The 20,777-nt window shown below is 45.2% G+C and overlaps 1 protein-coding gene across 2 annotated transcripts in view; it reads right to left on the reverse strand.

The window, feature by feature from the left end:
• The window catches only part of LDAH (lipid droplet associated hydrolase), a 132,052-nt gene that overhangs the window by 89,022 nt on the left and 22,253 nt on the right, over positions 1-20,777 (reverse strand). The gene's annotated exons all lie outside the window — the stretch shown is intronic.

Genomic DNA, 20,777 nt, shown 5'->3' on the forward strand with positions numbered 1-20,777 from the left:
GAGTTGTAAACCGCCATGAGCCTTTTCGGGAATGGTGGTATAGAAGCCTAACTAACTAACTAACTAACTAACTAACTAACTAACTCACTCACTCACTCACTCACTCACTCACTCACTCACTCACTCACTCACTCACTCACTCTCAATCTGCTCTAGTTTCTTATTTCTTCTAAAAAATACCATGAAATGGCTTGAATGATATACACATACACACCTCACACCTGTCCCAGGGAATGATGGCAGAATGGAATATTAGTGCAAAGGACAGAAGGCAGCTTTGTAATATAGGACTCAATGCACAACGCAATGTGAAAACATGCCAGGTTTTGCCACGTTCTCTTCTTTGCAAAATGGCACTCCATCCAGAGGCATGTTTCTGCTTTATTTCTTGAATGTATTCACATTATTTATAGCCTGCCTTTCTCACAGGGAATCCTGGCAGACTCCACATACTGAGTTAGTATAGTCAACCAAAGGAGACATTCAATAAGCAGTGCCTTCGGACTTGAGAAGACTGGAACCATCAGAAAGAACTGAAGCACATGAAGTGGTGCAGAATGTGCGTAATAGAATCCAATTTACAATAAGCTATAGGCAGCAGGCAGTGTGTGAACCGTTTGTGAACCAATTGTGAATTATTTTGTACCATTTTGCCTTATTTTCTGTGCAGGGAATCCCCACTCCCCCACATGCAGCCAGCTGGGTGACCTTGGGCTAGCCACAGTCCTAGTAGAGCTGCTATTACACAGCAGTTCTGTCAGAGCTGTCTCAGCCCCACCGACCTCACAAGCTGTCTGTTGTGGGAAGAGGAAGGGTAAGCTGCTCTGAGACTCCTTAGGGTAGCGATCCCCAACCTGTGGGCCGTGGACCACATGTGGTCCTTCGACTAATTGGAGGTGGGCCCCGTAGGACGCCTTCTCCCCCCCCCCCCGGCCCTTTACTTCATCCCCCCCAGCCCTTTACAACACACTTCATTGTTGTGGCGTGTCTGTATCTTATTTTGAAGGGATGTTTAAACATTACCATAGCGATCAGAGAGCGCTAGGGCAGTGGTTGAGAGTAGAGGAGTAAACTACCCCCCCACCGGGCCTCAGTAAAAGGCGTTGAGTGGTCCCTGGTGAGTGGTCCCCGGCGTTGAGTGGTCCCCGGTGATAAAAAGGTTGGGGACCACTGCCTTAGGGTACAGAAAAGCTGGGTATAAAAAGCAACTCTTCTTCCGCTTGGATAGTTTAGTTTTGCATAGTTTGCAGAATGCCATTGTATTTTACAGACTCATCTCATCTCCAAACATAGAATCCTATCCTAATGCTAAAGTGTCTTAAGCAGAGTCAGTCACAATGGTGGAGCGGACAAACAATTAGGCCTTGCCACTGAGCTTTCATTTTTGCCAGTCTCTCTCTTTTCCCTGGGCTGTGCGATGAACCTATGAGATGGAACTTTTTTGCAGGTTAAAATTGGAGGGAGGATCTCCTTTGAACATCCCAAACGTTATGCTGTGTATCACAGGATCTGCAGACATCATAGTGAAGAGCGGCATACAAATTAAATGAATGAATGTATAAATGTATGAATGTCATGTGGAATAGGGGCTAGATGGCTGAAAAAGGTGGCTGGACCCAACCCTCTGTCTGTTAATGATATGAGGATAAGAAGCAGTGATCCTGGCCATGAGCTCCTTAAAAGTCCTAGGGCTAGACCGGCCTTTCTCACATTTTTAACCATTGAGAAATCCCTGATACATTTTTCAGGCTTCAAGAAACCCCGGAAATGGTGCAATCGTGCAGAATATGGTTGGGGAGCATAGCTGTGAACAGGCCCACCTGGGGCCCCTCCCCTTCCCACCCCCTGCGAGTCCATCACTGGTTATTTTGGGAAGGCAGAGCAGGTCAACATGACCATATATGGTCATATCACCTGATAAACATTTAAGAAATTTTAAAAATTAATTAACTCCCACTCATTTGAGAAAACCTTCGAGGGTCGTCAAGAAACCCCAGGGTTTCATGAAACCTTGGTTGAGAAAGCCTGGGCTACTATGAATGAGACCATGCCTAAGTGAATAATACTTTCTAGAAAATAACTATTCCCAGCTTGAATAAATCTCTCCCGTCTACACTGAATTTGATTTCCATTTTGATTTGGGGTGCTTTAAATTTTCCCTCTGCAACATGCATGATTGATCCGGCGTGACCCTACCTTTCCCCTGCGATATCCAGAAGTAGATATAAGCCTTGGTATTTGAAAAATCACCATGAGTAAGTTTTCAGATTTCTGCTTTTTGAGAATTAACTTCCATCTCCATGCCTTGTAGCAAAGCAATCTTCCCTGATTGGCCAGGGCGTCAGTTTAAAGATTTCCTGGTTCCTAGTTGCAAGTTTTGTCTTAAAGTGACTGCGCTCCAGAAGCCCTAACTTCTCTCAGCAGAGATTTGCCTCTTGGATTTATTCCCTTGCCTCTGCTGTCTACAGTCCTCTCCCCCTCCCCTTGTTTAAGAAAAGAAAGAGACTCCTGCTGCACTTGGCTCCCCTCCCCGCTCTGAGCTTCTTCAATCAAGTGCAGAACATTTTTTGTTTCAATGGGGGAAGGGGAACAGAGGAAGACCTGAGTTCAAATTGATCTGAATTCAGCAGGATCCACAACAGAATAAACAAATTAAGTGCAGAATGAGCCCTGATATTGGGAAGAGTATTAACATCTCAACAATTAATCTCAACAATTAATCGAAGCTACTTGGCCATAACTGTATTCTACCATTTTTGAATTCAACCACAGAAAATAAGTAAGCCTTCACTGGTATTTTTCACTCATAGGTTCTCAGACCTCATAGGAGTGTTGGAATTTCCCACCCCAAAACTTCCACTCAACAAGTTCAGAGACTGCCTCTAGTGCTACCTGCCTAGAGTCTTTCCTTGCTTTGTTAACTTTCCATAGGACCTGAAAACCCATTCTTACTTTTGAACAAGTAAGAAACAACTGAATCCTCTTTCAGTTGGGTGATAAGAAAACTTTTATTGGGTTTTGCTTGTTGTTTTCACTCTAGCCTCTAGCCTTATAACCAGTGTCAGAAACTTTCAACAAATTGAAGTTCCTGTGTGTTCCTGCTGGGTTTACCACATTGTGGTTCTCGACATGCCATCATATGTCTCTGCCTTTCTGATAGTTTTGGACTCACATCAAGGCTCAGCTCCCTCTTCCTTTTTCCATTTATTTTGAAGATTATTTTGCTGCCTGGATGTTTGTGCTTCTGCCTAGGAAATAGGACCAGTGCTGGATCTTCTTAGTATATATCCCTTCTGCTCTGCCTTCTTGTTTTACCTCTCCAGAATCTTGTCTCCCTTGCTGGAATGATACACAGAGATGTGTGGATGTCAGGAACATGCATATGAACAGAAGAATCACAGTGTTGATTTATCCTGTTACAGTATGCTGGGCTTTACACTCTGTGGGCATTGATTTGTTGGTGATTCCTGGCTCGAGAGAGGCACGCCTTGCCTTGACCTGGGCCAGCGCATGGTGGAATGAGCTCCCAAGTGAGCTGTGGGCCCTGCGCAAGCTTTCCACATTCCGCAGGGCCTGCAAAACGGAGCTCTTCCGCCAGGTCTTTGATTGAGGTCAGGGCAGTGAGGAAGATCACTGAAAGATCATGTCCTCCTCTCGCAGGGCTGGTGTTAGCACCTTGGTGTTGCCAGCTAGGCCCTCTCTCCTCCCCAATATTGGGCATCAGTCTTGGGTGTGGGGCTTGTTTAATTTATCGCCTGTTGCTGTGTATTTTATATTGTATCAGTATGTCCTTTTAATGGGGGTTTTAATGGGATTTTTAATGAGGAACTTGTGACCCGCCACAAGCCATTGTATGGGAGTGACGGGATATAAATCAAATTATTATTATTATTATTATTATTAATATCATAATGACTGCTTGAGCTTTGCTGATTATTCCCTTTAATGAATATGGGTCAGCTGCAGGTGAAACTTTCCTCCAGCAGAACTCTCCTGTCTCCCTCCTTTCACTGCAGCTCACCAATTTCCGTAAAATGCTGCTCTTGGGGCATAGAGGACCTTCAGAAACAACATGGCCTGTGGTGTCACTTTCTCCTCTGATTTCTTGATTTCCATTTATTACGCTTTCCCCTACGCTAGATATAAAACATAAGCCTGCAGCTGTAAGGGATGGTGGAAAGTAGGCCTTCTTCTTTACTCAGTCTCACTAGCACGGATCTGAGACCAAATTCTTCCATAGGCTCCATTCCATGTGGGTTCCATGTAGTTGGAATACATGTGTGCTGAAAACACCTTGTAAAAAATTTGAAGTCAGGTCAAAATGCCCCTGTTCAGCCAGCCATGAAGCTCACTGGATAGTCTTGGGCCAATCACAACATTTCAAACTAATCTACCGCATACGATTATTGGGACAAAACATGAGAGGGCACTTATGTTCCCTTGAGCTGGGTCACTTCTTGGAACAAGAATAAATGAAGAAAGATCCCATTAGCTTAAATGAACAAGAGACAGAACTTTTCAGCAGTTTTCCCACCTGGCTTCCTGAAGAAAGAACTGGGGCTTGAGGAAATATCAGTCCTTTTACCCAGTCCATTCTGAAGTAGCAGAACAGAATTTGAGTCTAGTAGCACCTTTAAGATTCAAGGTGTGAGCTTTTGTGTGCAGGCACACTTCCTCAGACAATGGAACAAGAATCATAAGAGTACAGATATAACAAGAGAATAAATTAGTGGTAAATTAGTAAACAGTGCCACAACAAATATGCAGCATAATGAAGATTCCTTGCTAGAACAACAAAATCAGTCTGTCATTAATCACTAACCTTAACCTTTTTATTCCCCCTATGTATTTGTGAATGACAACTGAACCCAAAGGGCTGATTATGTTATTCTAGCAAGGAACTAGCCAATCTTCATTATCGTGCTGCATATTTGTTATGATACTGTTAATTTAGTACTAATTTATCCCCTCCTTATATTTTTACTCTTATGATCCCTGTTGCATTGTCTGAAGAAGCATGCCTGCACATGAAAGCTTGCACCTTGAATGAAACTTTGTTGGTCTTAAAGGTGACTTCGGACTCAAATTTTGTTATGGGAAAAGAAGTGTACCAGGGATCATTTTGACAAGCATCATGGCTGGACACCACTGATTTAATCTAAAGAACAGACTATATAGAAACCATGAACTTAGAAAAACAACAAGTCCATGCAAGTCTAATTGCTTCAGCAGTTCTACCTCACATTTCCTGTGTTCTCCTAAACTTATTTTCCTAAGCACCTGACTCTTTCCTTTGCTCATGACAATTTTTAGTGTTCAAAAGTCAAATAGTTCACATTTTGATTTTTCACAAAATCATGAACTTAAAAAAAAACACCCTTCCACAAGTTCTTTTTTTACTCATTAATACAGTGGTTCTCAGCCTGGGGGTTGGGACCCCTTTGGAGGTCAAACCACCCTTTCACAGAGGTCGCGGCAGGGTGAGCAGCTTGGCTGGGGGGGGGGTGCTGCAACTGTTGCCGTTCCTCCTGCAAATGCTGGTGTTTGGCTGCCAGCTGCTCCAGCAGTGCCTCCAGGGCAATCTCCCACCAGGTGCTCCAGGTGGCAGCGCTGCTCGGCGGGTTAAGAGGCAGAACTGAAGTGAAAACCCCCAGAAAAAAACTAATTTATATACAATCACTAGATTTAAAGCCCATTTTATCTTGAAATAAAATGGGTGCTAGAGTTGGGCCCCCGCCCCCGAGTCCCAAAGTTACCTGGGACCGGGGTGTGGTGGGTCAGGGCGGCGGGGCGCGGTGTCCGTGGGTGCGCAGAGGCCTGTGTGTTTCCGGAAACCCGTAGCATGGCAGGCTTGTGGCGGCGCGGCTTCATGTTGGGCAATGGCGGGCGACCACCGGTGTGCGGGGGCGGATGGAGAGCGTCCATGAGCCGTGGCGGGGCAGAGGCGGCTGGGGATGTGCGTCGGCTCAGCGCATGCATGGCTCAGTGTGTTTGCGGCGCGGCAGGCACGCGGGGGTTCGCGCAGCCTGGCAGCGCCATTGCCATGTATCGGAGCGCGGCAGGGGAGACCGGGCCGGTGTTCGAGGGGGTAAGGGGTGGCGGGGCAAAGGGTGGTGTGGGGGGGTAGGGTTTGGAGGGGTGAAGCGTGGCAGGGTGGGGGTGGTTGTTGTGGGGTGTGTTGGTGCGGGTCAGGACGGAGGAGGGGTGGACTTGCGGGAGTGTGGGTCATCGCGCAGTGGTTGCGGGTGCGGGGAAGGTCGGGGTAAGGGGAGAGTGGGGGTTGAAGGGGGTAGCGGTAACGCGCGGGCGGTGGCTGACCTGAGTCTCGCGGCGGCAGGGTTCTTGCGGTGACGGGAGGCGGCGGGTAGCTGGGAGGCGGGAAGCAGCGAGGGATCCAGGCGAGTTGTAGGCGGCCCCCAGGCAAAGTGTCGAGGATGTGCAGCTGGAAAGGAGCAGGGCCGCCGCGTCTTTGACGCGGCGGCCCTGCTCCTTTCCCTGCATCGAAGCGCAGTCTATGGTGGCCAATCCTTGGTCCATGATTGACACTCGGAGGGGCGAATCAGGAGCCGCGGCTCCTGATTCGCCCCTCCAAGTTTTTATCCCGGACAGAGCCTGCCCTAACTCCTCCCAACTTGCCCTTACTCCTTTATTTAATAACCGTGGAACAGTTTACAGATGAACAATGGATCTTCAGACCATTGGTCAGTTTCGGTTTAATTTTTGTGAAAGAATTCTTGCATAATTTTATGGTTGGGGGTCACCCCAACTGAGGAACTGTATTAAAGGGTCGTGGCATTAGGAAGGTTGAGAACCACTGCATTAATAAGTAATGTTTTCATTTTGACAGCCTTGGCATTTAGGTCTATGAGTAGACACACAGTAAAACCAGAAAAGCTGCTATATTGTTTATGGCATACTAGAGCCACAAAGTAGTAGTCACTTCATAAAAATTAGCTAGTTAAGCTACATGTGGTTCTTGAATTGGCATGCAGGCACACTCCAGAGAGGCAGAGACAAACCCCTGCTCAGTTTTAACATTAAAAACAGGCATGGGTTGACCCAACCTTTAAATTTCGTTACCCAATTTCTATCTGGAAACGGTCGAAATGCCATAAAGGGATGCGGGGATGTGGAAGGCCAAACAGGAACAAATGTTCAATAAATGTTTTACACCCCTCCAGAAACCGGGGAACAAAGTCTAAAAGAATTGTTTTCGATTAACCCTTGGACTTGAGAAGGGCTCTCCAACCTTTGGGGAATGTTCGTGTGACTTTCAATGTAAACATTCAATTCATTAATGTTTATTGGAGTAATTGCTTTTTGTAAAAGTATCCTCCGCAAATAAATTGACATTTGCTCAGGATTCTGAAATAATGCCCATGGGACTTACCTTGCTTGCTGCAAATGCAGCCCTTGCCATTTTCATTTGACCATCAGTTTTTTAATTGCCAATCTAGCTGCATTCTAACGCGGGTGACAATATTATCTCACGTCAACAGCTACTTTAAACAGGACACTTGGCGATTAATGCAGCTGCATAGGATTTACACACATTGTTTTTCCTAAGTGTGCACAGACATTATTTCAGTGTCCCATGTATGTATGCTTTCAGTAAAATCTGCCTGTGTTTAACCTCCTTATAAGTCATCGGATAGTGGGTTTCCTAAGGCCGTCTCGCATGCTATTTCACATGAGGTTTAAACCAGAACTTTTTGGGTTCATAGCTCATAATCTCAGTTGATAGGCTGCACACCAGCTTCTTAATTGAGGAGTATTTTTTTTTACTACCAGTCTGACTTTCTGCATTCCTTCCTTCTCCAAGCTGCTTTAGTTCCACATAATTAATATATCTAATTCTCAACATGACTATAGATGAGGATACTTAAATCTGGAGCCGGGAGCCCTGAACAGAAAAGGCAGATCTTTCCACAAGCCTGAAACATGCCCCAGGTTTGCAGAAAAACCTGAAATCATAAAAATAAACCTGAAATCATAAAAATAGAATATGATGTTCAAACTCTCCAAAATGATAGAAACAGAACCCGCCGTTTTAAGAAATGAACATAGTGGCTGTTGCTAGGTGATCACAAGAGTATTACCACCATTCAAGCCTTCATTTCTGTCAATAAACAGCAGGGGGAGGCAGCGGGGCCCTTCTTAGGTCTGTTTTGGACTTTCAAAGAGGACTCGTGAGGGTCAGGCCCAGCAGTAACTTGCTACCACAAGACTTGCCTAAGCTACCCATGTCTACTTGCTTGCTACCATTCAACAACAGCCATCTCACAAAAGTCATTGGTTCTGAACCATGAATTGGAATACTGAGGTTCAAATCCACACTCTGCCATGGAAGTTTGCTGGGTGACCTTGGACCAATCATACACTTTCAAGCCTAGATCAGAGATTCCCAACCAGGGTTCCAGGGAGGTTTTTCCCAACTAGGGTTCCAGGAAGGTCTTTCCCGGAAGTTTGTATGGCTGCCGACATCACATCACTAGGCCTCACTAGAACCCACTTCCCCTGTTGCTATAAAGACCTAGTCCCTTTGTCTACAATGGAAATGATAAATGATTGATTGGCTGGCTCCCAAATCTGACTTCTGCGCCCACTTCTGTGAAGGGATATGGCACCACTTCTGGGATTTCTCCAATATTTCAGGGGTTCCCCCATGATCAAAAGGTTGAAAAAGATTGGCCTAGATATTGCTTTTAAGATTTCGTAGGAATTCAGTTTATCTGTCTCATCTAATTCCTTTTAAGAAAGTTATTCCCCTTCTTCTACCAAGAGCACAAGGCTTGCAAGGGAGAGAGTGAAAGCTTTGTTATCTGGCATTTGATTACCCAGAAGGCAAACTTGTCTCCTTCAGCCACCATATCCGAGCATCATGGGTGCACATGCACTCATTCCCACCTCTCCACCTTGGCCAGCTCGATGTTTCCAGACAATGCTGTGCTTTTGATAGCCAGCATGGACAGATGATGTCATCCTTGGGTGCTTCCTTCCCTCTCAACTTGCTTTGAGCTGTCCAGAGAACCTTTTATTCAAGTACAGAGACCAGAACTATATAGAGCATTGCAAGTGTGGCTGGAGCATGTATCAGTATGGCCCATTATGCACGGAGTGGAAGGTCCGCATTCGGGGTGGAATGGCGGCGGCTAAAATCACCAATTATGCACGCTGCAGACGGCAACCGGGCGCAGAGTCAACATATGCAGCTGAAAAAGCCACGTTAGCGAGATGCGGAAGAAAGTGGAGCTTCCCAGGACCAGGGCGCAACCAGAAGCGGCTCCGGAGTAGCTGCGTGCATAATCGGATTCTCTGGGTTTTGCCGCCGTTGCGTTCCATCCCGTGCGTAAGCGGTTTGCTTTGCTTCTTCCTCCTCCGTGTTCTCCATGCCGCCGTTTCAGCGGCCGTGCATAATAGGCCTATGAAACCGTTTCCATATACTACAGGTTTTCTTTTAGATCCTTTTGTCTAATCAACCAGAATTTCCTAAATTTACTTTATTCACTACTATTGCACACCAAGTCAACATTTTCATTGAGCTATCCAGGCCCAAGATCCCCTGTCGACATCTTATCTGCATATTTTTAATTTAAAATTTTCCAGCCCTCTCATGTGCATTACCTGGTACTTTATTATAATGAATTTAATTTACACTGTTAAGTTGCTTACATTGGCTGATTCCGCATGGTGGCACCTACACCAGGCTGCTGCCAGTGGATCACTGCGGAGTGGCATGCTCCGCAGCAGTCTGTGTTCACACAGGAAACACTGTGTTTCTCCGGGAAACAAAACAGAACCGCCTTAGTTCCGCTGCTCTGTGAGGAGCTGCGGGGGGGGGGGGGTCTGTATTTTGCAGAAAGGCAGGTTTGCGTGAAATGCAATACCACCTTCCTACAAAGGGGAAATAAGTACCCGATCCACTCCACAGTGCAGTATAGAGCTGTGAAGCCAACTAGGGCATTGTTTGCATCCTCTGAGCCACCGTAGGACAGGGAGGAGCTGGGCCTTCTAGGTGTAGTTCTTTGCTGTTCACATGCGGATAGGCCCTGTGTGCCCTCACAGAGGTCTGAGGGAATGCAGAAACTTCTGCATTCCTTAGCCCAGGGCTTCTGGGGCCAGATCTGCACCAAGCCTGGGAGAGTGGTGGCCTGGCAGCAATATCATATGGAAGCAGGGATTTACCCTGCCTCCATATGGCTCTCCTTTCAGCCTTTTCCGCCCATGCAGAATTGGCCAGTTCTAGAAAAGAGTTACTCTGCCAAAAAAAATAGAAAGCTTTTGCCAGTCACAGTATCCAAAATCAAATCACCTAGAGCAGTGGTGGCCAAACTGTAGCTCTCCAAATTTCCATGAACTCGTGGGAATTATAGATTCAAATGGGTAGCCGTATTGGTCTATAGCAGCACAACAAAACAAAATCAGAGTTCAGCAGCACCTTTAAGACCAACAATGATTTATTCAAGGCGTGAGCTTTCGAGTGCAAGCACTCTTCCTCAGACTATAGTCCATTAACTTTGTAGTCCATGAACATCTGGAGAACCACAGTCTGGCCACCCCTGACCTAGGCCATCATACATTTCTAGATCTTCATACCGGGCTAGAAAAAACAAACAAACCTGGATCTCCTGCCCTTACTGCAAGGCATCAAAAATCTGGTCACCCAGAGAAAATGGCTACTTTGGAAGGTGTACTCTATGGTATTATATCCTGCTAAAGTCCCTCACCTCCCCAAGCCCTTCCCTCCCCAGGCTCCACCTCCACCAAATCTCCAGGTATTTCCCAATGCCGAAATGGCCAGCCTGTCCCCAAGCCTTTTTAACAATGAAAAAACTGGGAATTGAAGGAAGTGTGATTTCCCCCCCTATTTCTACATGTTTACGTGACTTCAGCGGTACTACTATTCCACTGAGATAATTTTACCTAGTTGCTTGAGGTAAGGGAAAATTATAACAAATAAATGTTTGTTCTGAAGGGGGGGGGGGGGAGAAATGCAAGTGAAGACTTGAAACACCTGTTTCCTTTCACACATTCTGTTTTAAACCTTGGGGACAAAATATATTCGGCTATCTTCTTAAAATAGGCATCCAGTAATGAAACTCAACATGAAAGTGAAATAGGAGTCCAGGAGATGGCAAAAACTCAAAATTATTATTTATCTGTGTATTAATGATTCATTACGAGTACTCTTGCTTTCAAGTGTCCTTTTAAGAACCCTCAGAGGGGACAAACTCTTGGTTTTGTAGAAGCTGAAGCATCAAGCTGGGTAACGCAGCTCTGCTGATATAGTTCCTGCCACACTCTTGTGAAAACAGCCAGTTCCTCTACACACCCATTGATGTGGGATACCTCACTGTTGACGAATACCTTGCAAAATGCTTAAAATGAATCATTGCTATAAACAGGAAGCTCGCCCTCTGTATTTAGTAGTGAAAATATTTTTTTCTGCATACGGATGAGGCACAATATCAAAAAACTGGGCATTTCATAGCAAAAACACTGCATTTTTAATATGCCAGAAGAACATAAAGTATGTGGGGTATATGGAGGGCACCAGCATAGTCAGATGTATATGGATGGTTGTCATTATAGTGGATTGGATCTGCTCTTTCTCACTAACCGTGCAGTTCAAAGCAGTTCAAAGCAAAGCTACATCCTTTTCATGTGCATTAACTTTAATGGGACTTAGAAGCATGGAACCTGGAATAGGATTCTCGATATTAGTGAAAGACAGGCTTCAGATTAAATAAACTTTATTGACTTTAATATATATTTACATTGTTCGACCTGAATCATTCCTTCCCCTTGCCTTAGTTGTTCTCAGAAAGGTTGAAGCAAAAAAATTCCGCTGTGCCAGGGAGAATTTATATGTTTCACAAGGGGGTGGCAGGTTACAGTGGATGAGCGATAGGGTTGTGAGTGTCCTGCATAGTGCGGGGGGTTGGACTAGATGACCCAGGAGGTCCCTTTCTACCCTTGTCGTTGCATCCGATCATGGAATTCATATGGAATGCTTTGTACACGATGGGCCATGAGTACACCAGCAAGTGTTTTAGCTGTGGCTTCTGCCACACTGCCCCCCCCCCCCAAGTCTGAGTAACATATTCCTAGACAGATGATCATAGAGAGCAGAGTGTAAAGCAGGGATGGCCAAACTGTGCCTCTCCAGATGTCCATGGACTACAGTTCCCATGATCCCCTGCCAGCATTGTAGTCCATGGAAATCTGGAGAGGCACAGTTTGGCCACCCCTGGGCTCCTGACACAGAAGCAGGCCAAGATCAGCTATGCTCCGAAAGCTACCAACTGCAAAATATTCTCTAGCCAGGTACATAAGTGGTCTTGCAGCTGAAGCACACGGTACGTTTTGTCTTTTTCCACCAAAGCAGTGACAGCCCCCATTCCTTCAAAGATCACCTGGAGTCTGCTCAGTGAGTCGTCATTATATCTAGCTGAAAAACGACAGGCCTCGGAGTGACTAAGAAGTACCATTGGCTCCACTCGAGTATGTCTTACTCAACTAAGCGTGCATCGGATTGCCAAAATAGAAAATCAGGGAAATGTTAACTGTGCCTCTCGACATATGCTTCTAAAGCAAGGACACAAAGGAAAGCAGGCTGATCAAGAGCCCGCTCTTCAGGCTGAACTTTCAGGTTCCCAAATTGGATTGTTTTGTTTGGATTATGGAGAGGGCAGGCAAGCTGAACGATCCGCTTTGGGTTTGAAAGGCTGGCCTGTATCCAGCCACACACAGGGCATTCCAGTTCTCTTAAGGGAGGGTGGGGATTTCCACTGATTGCCCCCTCCTATTGCAGGACCCTTTCTTTGTCCTTTTGCTATTTCCCAAGGGTTTGCTGCTCTATATATTTGACCAAGATGCTGTAGGGCCAACCCTACAGGGGAAATTCTTCAGTCTACGCATTGGCAAAGACAGCTTTGCCTCAGTTTGTAGATCAACATGTAAGGCGAGAGGAGGGCCAGCTGTGCTGGGGGTTAATAGGCCATAAAAGAATAGTGTCTCTAAACATTTTCCAGGTTTTTTATGGCTTAAAAGATTAATTCATAAAACCAAAGCAATATCTTTGGATATAGTTACACTTTTTTCAGGTATGGCTTGAGTGGAACATGTAAACTAGCCCTTCTATGAGCAGAAGGACACCTTTGACCCATACCAAGGACATTTGGTCAATCTGATTATCTGAAAAAAGGTTTGATTCATGTGAAGAAATGTAGACAAGGTTTGTTTAAAGAAACCAGGCCATACAAATTCTAAGTGCTATTGTACTACACAGGTTTTAGAATCAATATTTCATTCCAGAATTCGCTCTCACTTTGGTTCACGTTGCATTCTCGTCCCAATGACCAGTCTTTGCAATTCTGCACCAATACTGAAGTTTTAGTGTGATTTTCTTCATGGGGAATTAATCAACCTGTGGCCATGCACAGACTCTCAGTGGTGCAGGTGGGGCATGTAGTTCCTGTGGCCAACTACTTGGAGCTGCTAGTCACAAGACAGTCCTGACGGATGTGCACAATACAGTTCTTAAAGGCTGGGTCTGTGAAACCTAAGAGCCTCTTGTGGCGCAGAGTGGTAAGGCAGCAGACATGCAGCCTGAAAGCTCTGCCCATGAGGCTCGGAATTCGATCCCAGCAGCCGGCTCAAGGTTGACTCAGCCTTCCATCCTTCCGAGGTCGGTAAAATGAGTACCCAGCTTGCTGGGGGGTAAACGGTAATGACTGGGGAATGCACTGGCAAACTACCCGGTACTGAGTCTGCCATGAAAACGCTAGAGGGCGTTTACAATGCCCCATTTGACAATGCTGACAGGAAGGGGATACAATACAAAATCTTCCCTTACAACATACAAAATTTCAGCCTGGCTGTGTGACACCGGATGCATTCAAATATCTATGCAATTTTAATTGCAATTTCAATCTTGTTTATTATTATTGTTGTTGTTGTTGTTGTTGTTGTTTTTGTTGTTGTTATTGTTATTATTGTTGTTATTATTATACTTATAGCCCGCCATTGCCACAAGGCTCGTGGCAGGTTATAACACATAAAAAACCCAAGAAAAACCCCTAATACAAAGAAGATCAAGCCTAAAAGTCCAACCCCGACCCAAGTGGTGACGGAACTTACCCAACCTAACCCAACCCAATCATTTCCCAAGGGGCAAGGAGTTGATAGTCACTTCACTGCCAAGAATAACCCTGGGATGGAGCAAAAACCTGAATGAAAGAACAAGGGTGACGTGGAGGTGATTACAGGGAAGGTTTGCAGACATAGTTATGGCTTTGCAGACATAACTAAAATTTTAGCTTGAAGGTACTGCTCGAGTTTAACATGTTGAGAGATAGATTCAAGTGGGTAGCCGTGTTCGGTCTGAAGGAGCACAACAAGACTTGAGACCAATAGCACCTTTAAGACCGACAAAGATTTATTCAAGGTGTGAACATGAACCCAAAAGCTCACACCTTCAATACGTCTTTGTTGGCCTTAAAGGTGCCATTGGACTCAAATTATGTTGAGAGTTATTAGCTTAAAAAAAAAAACAGAAGGAAAAAGCAGCCCCATTTGGCACTCTGCTTTACTGGACCATCAAAGGAAACACACATAGCAACCAGTCTGTGGAATCCAGGGTCGAGTCTGCATGGGGCTTTTTATCCACTCCCAGCCCAAATAAATCCCTCCCGTCTACAATGAATTTGATTTGCATTTTTATTTTAGGCACTTAAAAGTTTTCCCTCTGCAACATGCATGATTGATCGGTGGTGACCCTACCTTTTCCCGCGATATTCTGGAGTGGATATAAGCTTTGATATTTGAAAAACATTGACCAGTGTAAGTGTAGATTTCTGTTTTTGTGAATTAACTTCCTGCTCTAAAGAAGTCTTCCCTGATTGGCCAGGGCACCAGTTCAAAGACTTCCTGGTTCCCGGTTGCAAGGCTTCCCTCCCTGTTTTAAAGTGACCATGCTCCAGAAGCCCACACTTCTCTCAGCAGAGATTTCCCTCGTTCTCTGAAAGGCAGCTGCTGGCTTGGGAGTCAAAAGAGAAGAAATAAAGCACTAGTACCAGCTAGAGTCACCCACCCACCCTGCCACCAGTTCAGGAAAGGTAGTTCAGTTTCGTGACCACCGTGCCCTGCTCCCCTTCCCCCTTCCCGTTCTGAGCTTCCCCAATCAAGTGCAGAAGGCTCTCTGTTTCAATTTGGGGTGGGGGTGAGGACGGAGGAAGACCCAGGTTCAAATCGATCTGAATTCAGGAGGATTGACATCATGGAAAATAAAGTACAGAATCAGCCCAGGTACGTCTCATTTAGACCAACACCCCATTTGCTCCCCATTAGTAATTTAATAAATGACCACCCATTTAACATCTACTAATTTACAGACATTCATTCCACACCGGTAGTCTCTGTTTCGGCAGCCAGACCACTGTGCTGTGCTGCATTTAACATCTTTTTAAAAGTTTCTGACAGGAAGTACTAACCTGTAGTTTAAATAAACTTCCCCCCTAAGCCTAGCATGCTTTTTCAAAATCTAAAAGTCAGAGAGTAGATTACTTCACACTCCTTCCCCCTACCCCTGGAAAATAAATAAATAAAAGTGACCTGGATTCTCAAAGGAAAAAGTAATACAAGCCCCTCTGAACAGTGACATGCTAAAAAGAAATCTGACAGGCTTGCAAAAATAAATGATGGGTGGGCAAGCCTTTGGCTGCTGATGTTCAACTAGTGACCGAGTTTGCTCTGCGTTGATTAGGATCTCCTGGGATGGATTAGATCTTGTCCACTCTGTATTTCTTTTCAAGCCTATCCTTAAATTTAAAAAAACAAAGTCTGCCCAATAGCCCACTTTAATCTTACGACGGAGTGACCCCAAAATCATAATACATTTGCCGTAATGGGCAACATTGCATGCTATAAATAAGCCAGTGTTTATGATACTATAAAAGAAGCCGTTCATAGGTAGCATCTGCAAAGACTGAGTCAAGCAAGCTAACCATTAGGAAAACTTATGAGTCAACGTGTCAATATTGGGGCACGGCAAAGGAAAAAGCAACATTTAAGGATTCTGCGAGTGTTTACTCAGCACATATAGATTGTCGGCCTTTTCAAGCAGGGTGACAGGATGCTTGTAAGCCCTCTTTCTTCCTTGCCATCTTAAATGCTTTCGTATAGGAGCCCATGAGTGTGAACACAGAGCTGCCTACACAGGTAGAAAAATATGGCTGTAAGGTCATGGACAGCACTGGAACGTGCACTGTGCGGGCAATCACTTCCAAACTGTATGGAAAATAAGCAGCTTCATTTCGGTCACTGGCAGGAGACCAGTTTTTGACATTCACTTAGGGCAGGGAACAAGTCATATATGTGCTCTGCATTTAAGCTGTTGGCCAGAGAGGGACATGAGCAATCAAGGAAAGGATGCAAGACGGCTTTAAGAACACCAGGATTGAGCACAGAGTTGGTGAGGTCTGACCTCACAATTCTCCAACTTTTCATTGTGTAACAGTATGGTCAAGAGTTGGTCACCTGTATCTTCAGATCATAGAATCACAGAATCATAGTGTTGGAAGGGACCTCATGGTTCATCTAGTCCAACCTCCTGCACTATGCAGGACACTCACAACCCTATCGCTCATCCACTCTAACCTGCCACCCCCTTGAACCTTCACAGAATCAGCTTTTCCGTCAGATGGCTATCCAGCCTCTGCACAATTTCACAATGCATCTGCACAATTTGTGAATTTTGTATCCTCTCGCTATATTAATGGGAGGAAAGGTGATATGGTCTAGCCCAGGGGTGGCCAAACTGTGGGCCTTTCCCCATGCCATAAATATAGTGAAATGCTTACCTGCTGAAGACGCTACATTTTTGGCGTTTCGTATGACGTCGCCAACATCCAGCATCCAAGCAGCAAACTGCTAGCTACATCTTCCATTTTAATGTGCTAGCTGGGGAATCGCATAAAGTGGATTCCCCAAGCTAAAAAGCGCCAGCAAGAGGAGAGTAACCACCAGGCCACACACTAAAGAAATGTGTGGAGGCGAAGAAGCGCTGTCACCGCCTCCAGTGTCCTGCCCTCGCACCCGCCTCCCTCTCCCTTCTCCCGGGGATGGGATTTTGCGTGTGTGTGTGTGTGTGTGTGTGTGTGTGTGTGTGTGTGTGTGTGCAGGCAAAGAAAAAACATTTTCCCTCCAAGTAGTCACACAAAGCATGCCTCTCTGAAGTCCCCCCCCCCCAATCAGTAACAAGATTTTTTTTCCAGTATCAAGACTTGTGAGTCCTTAATGGGTGGAATTCAGAAAGCTATCTGCATCTATGATAAGATGCATAGGCGTTTCAATGGAGGTTTGAATTTAAAAAAATTAGCGGGCATTGTGGGCCTTTTAAAGGGTTGAGAAAGGGGATTGGTTGCCTGGCTTGATTGACAGGAAGAAGAGAGTCATGTGAAAAGTGCGTTACTCTCTTCCGCAATTTCAAGCAGGCATGCAGAGTGCAAAGAGTGCGAAAACACGGTAGACCATAAGTCCCCGCCAATTGGATGTACTGCCAGGAGCTCATGGGCATTGCAGTCCATGGTCACTATTGTGTCTCACTTGCCTTGAGAGCCCTTTGCTTAGGTTACAGTAAATCGGTTGCAACTTGATGGCACATCTATATCTTATCCATTTGGTGCCTCTTAATAACTGTGAAACAGCCTTGGGGGATGAACGGTCCGGCCTCTCCAGGGCCAATCAGGGTGCAGCCAGCTGCTCCTGGATTGGTCCTGCCCCTACTGCTCCCGCCCTCCCTCACCAAGCCCTCACCCCTTGCCTCACAGACTGCCTGGCTGTTAGAGGCAGGCACGTCTGTGACTCCGCCACTCCACTTGCAGGGCCCCAGTAAAAGGCCCGGCTGTGGGCAGGGGAGAGGGAGCGCTTCCCAAAGGCCTGGAAAGCATACCCAGGAGGCCCTCCAATGGATTTTTTTTTTACTTCAGATTTCTTTTGCAATCCCCAGCTTTTGTCAGGACTGTAGAAATATCTGTTCTATCTTGATTGTTCATGGTTCCACTTTCCAGATTTAATTGTTTACAGATTTGTCCAAATTGAGAAACAGATATACCTATGGGACTATAGTTCCTTGCATTATCATGATTTTGCTTCCTTGTCCTATAAATTTGTAATGTTTGCTGCACTGTTTACCGAACGTCAATTCTTAAACTTCTTAACAGTATTCCTCACTTTCTAATTTTGTGATCCAAGCCCTACTGCATTGCTCTATGTCTTGTACTATCTAACTGCATTCTTTTTTTTTTTTAATCTGCCTTGAGTCTCAGCAAGAAAAGCAGACTAGAAATAAATATTACTCTGGGACACATTAGATGAGAACAGCATCTATGGTTTTAGAATGTGCTTTTGTTTTAAATATTTAACACTCTACTACTTTGTTGAAATGGGTCACCTTGAACAAAGCTCTTGCTGAAAGGTCAGTGAGGAATAAAATCAAATAAGCTACCTCTTCTATAAAATGCTGGTCTATTGGCATTCTAACATTTCCACTCTCAGCTTTATCGAGGTCTTTAAAATCCATTAACCCTACCTACCGGAGTTCAAAAGTTTCTCTGAAGAATTATTCCCTCAACAGCAATTTTTGCAGAGCTGACGTAAATATAAAAGGATAGAAATACACCAAACTTTAAGACAGAAACTACATGAAAACCTTGCCTGGAGTAATTTTACTTCCTCACCCACCAAAACTTCCAAAAGCATACCGTGTTTTTCTGAACACAATGGGGTCATGGGCTTACAAATTGTCAAGTTCTACTCCTAGTTTGAAGCCAATGAGATTTTCCTCCCCTCCTCGGTGTTTTTCCTTCTTCTTAGCGTTAATGTTTGCCTTAGAGTCTGACATTTGACCACAATGATTAGCAGCAATTTGACTAAAATACCAAGAGGCCTTGGGTTTCCTTTTCAGCCTAGAGACCACAGAAGACAAGCATGGGGAATGTGCAGGAGTGCCTGTGCTCAAAAGGCTTGAACATTAAAAACACAAAAGTCAGCAATAAACTCTATTAAGAGCAAACATTTAGGCTCAGGTTCTAAACATCCAGTTTTAATACATGTCTCGGGGTCAGTATCAGTATCTGTATCAAACTTTATTACAGTCGTTCAGACCAAGTTGTACGAAGTTAATACATAAAAAGACCAAAAGAAGATGGTCATTTAATATAATACCATTTAAAATGGATAATAAAATAAAGGTAAAGGTAAAGGTATCCCCTGTGCAAGCACTGGGTCATGGGGTGACACCCTCTAGCATTTTCATGGCAGACTCAATACGGGGTGGTTTGCCAGTGCCTTCCCCAGTCATTACCGTTTACCCCCCAGCAAGCTGGGTACTCATTTTACCGACCTCGGAAGGATGGAAGGCTGAGTCGACCTTGAGCCGGCTGCTGGGATCGAACCCCCAGCCTCATGGAAAGAGCTTTCAGGCTGCATGTCTGCTGCCTTACCACTCTGCGCCACAAGAGGCTCTCCAGATCATAAAATAGAACTTAAAATTATGCTACTTTAGAGCATCAGATTTTTTACGGCGGCAGCACAAAACTTAGCCAGCCGAGTTGTTACCTGGGAGGACTCATCACTTAGCAGGCTCTTTGCTCGATCTACAATCATGTTCTGGCAACATTTTAAGGAGTAGTTCAATCAAGTTGCTGCGAATGTCTACATGAGCAGGGCAGTGGAACAGAGTATATGCTCTCTCGTATCAATTTCGCCATTCCCACAAAAACATTGTCTCAGTGGAAGGGGAATGTTCTTATAGCGACCCTCTACAAGAGCTGAAGGCAAGACGGAGCATCTTGCAAGGGTAAATGCCCTTCTCGGGGTCTGTGTCTTGTACAGTTGCTGCAATTCTATGGAGATGTTAGAAGAGGCACAGACCTCACAAACAGATCTTGCAGCCGTTTCTCCATCAAGACAATTGCTACTGCAGAACTGAACAGGACCAGTATTTTGGGTGCTGAGAATCAGGGAACATATTGAATTCATTGTTCCAATATAGGCTTCTTGGGAGAGCCTGCCTTTGTTTGGATGTGGAGGATCTAGCAAGCGTGTTATGGCATTAAAATGACACACAGAGACCAGGCTAGGGAACATGTAATTTTCCTCTGTGGTTGTTCCTCTATTGAATCTCAAAATGTTAAGAATATACCCCGGCCTTTGGCTCTGTACTGTAGGGATGCTAGAAGAAAATTCCCTTTGAAAACGGGAGATATCTGGCACCCGTTCTGGTTGGATGCTACAGTAACCCAACACTACAAACCATCCCTTTTGTCTGTATTTGCTTGTACAATTTCTAGGGAACATGTGAGACGACATCAAAGCATGTTTTCTGGATTACATTCTGAAGTCTGTATGCGCAGCAAGCGCCTCTCAACTCCCCTTTCTCACCTGATGAAGTGAGCAGCAATCGCTGAAAGCTTATGCAAACATGAATTTGGGAAGGCATTAATATGCTACTGGACTCTGCTCTTTATTCTAAAGCTACAGAATAACATGCCTCTCTGTCTGGAATTTCCAGTTTTATCGGATTATTTTAAGAGGGGTGTCATCTTCGACCAATTATGCATGGCAGCGGCTGCACCGGGCTGCTGCCGGGTCCTGGCGGTGGAGTGGCATGCCCCACCTCATCCTGAAAACGCACGGGGGATGGAATCCCCCGGTGCACATGGACTGCCTCAATGTAGTGTGCACACACAACACCGGGGCTTGGGGAGCCCAGC

This window comes from Paroedura picta, chromosome 1 (assembly GCF_049243985.1).
Source record: "Paroedura picta isolate Pp20150507F chromosome 1, Ppicta_v3.0, whole genome shotgun sequence".
Classification (NCBI taxonomy): Eukaryota; Metazoa; Chordata; class Lepidosauria; order Squamata; family Gekkonidae; genus Paroedura; species Paroedura picta.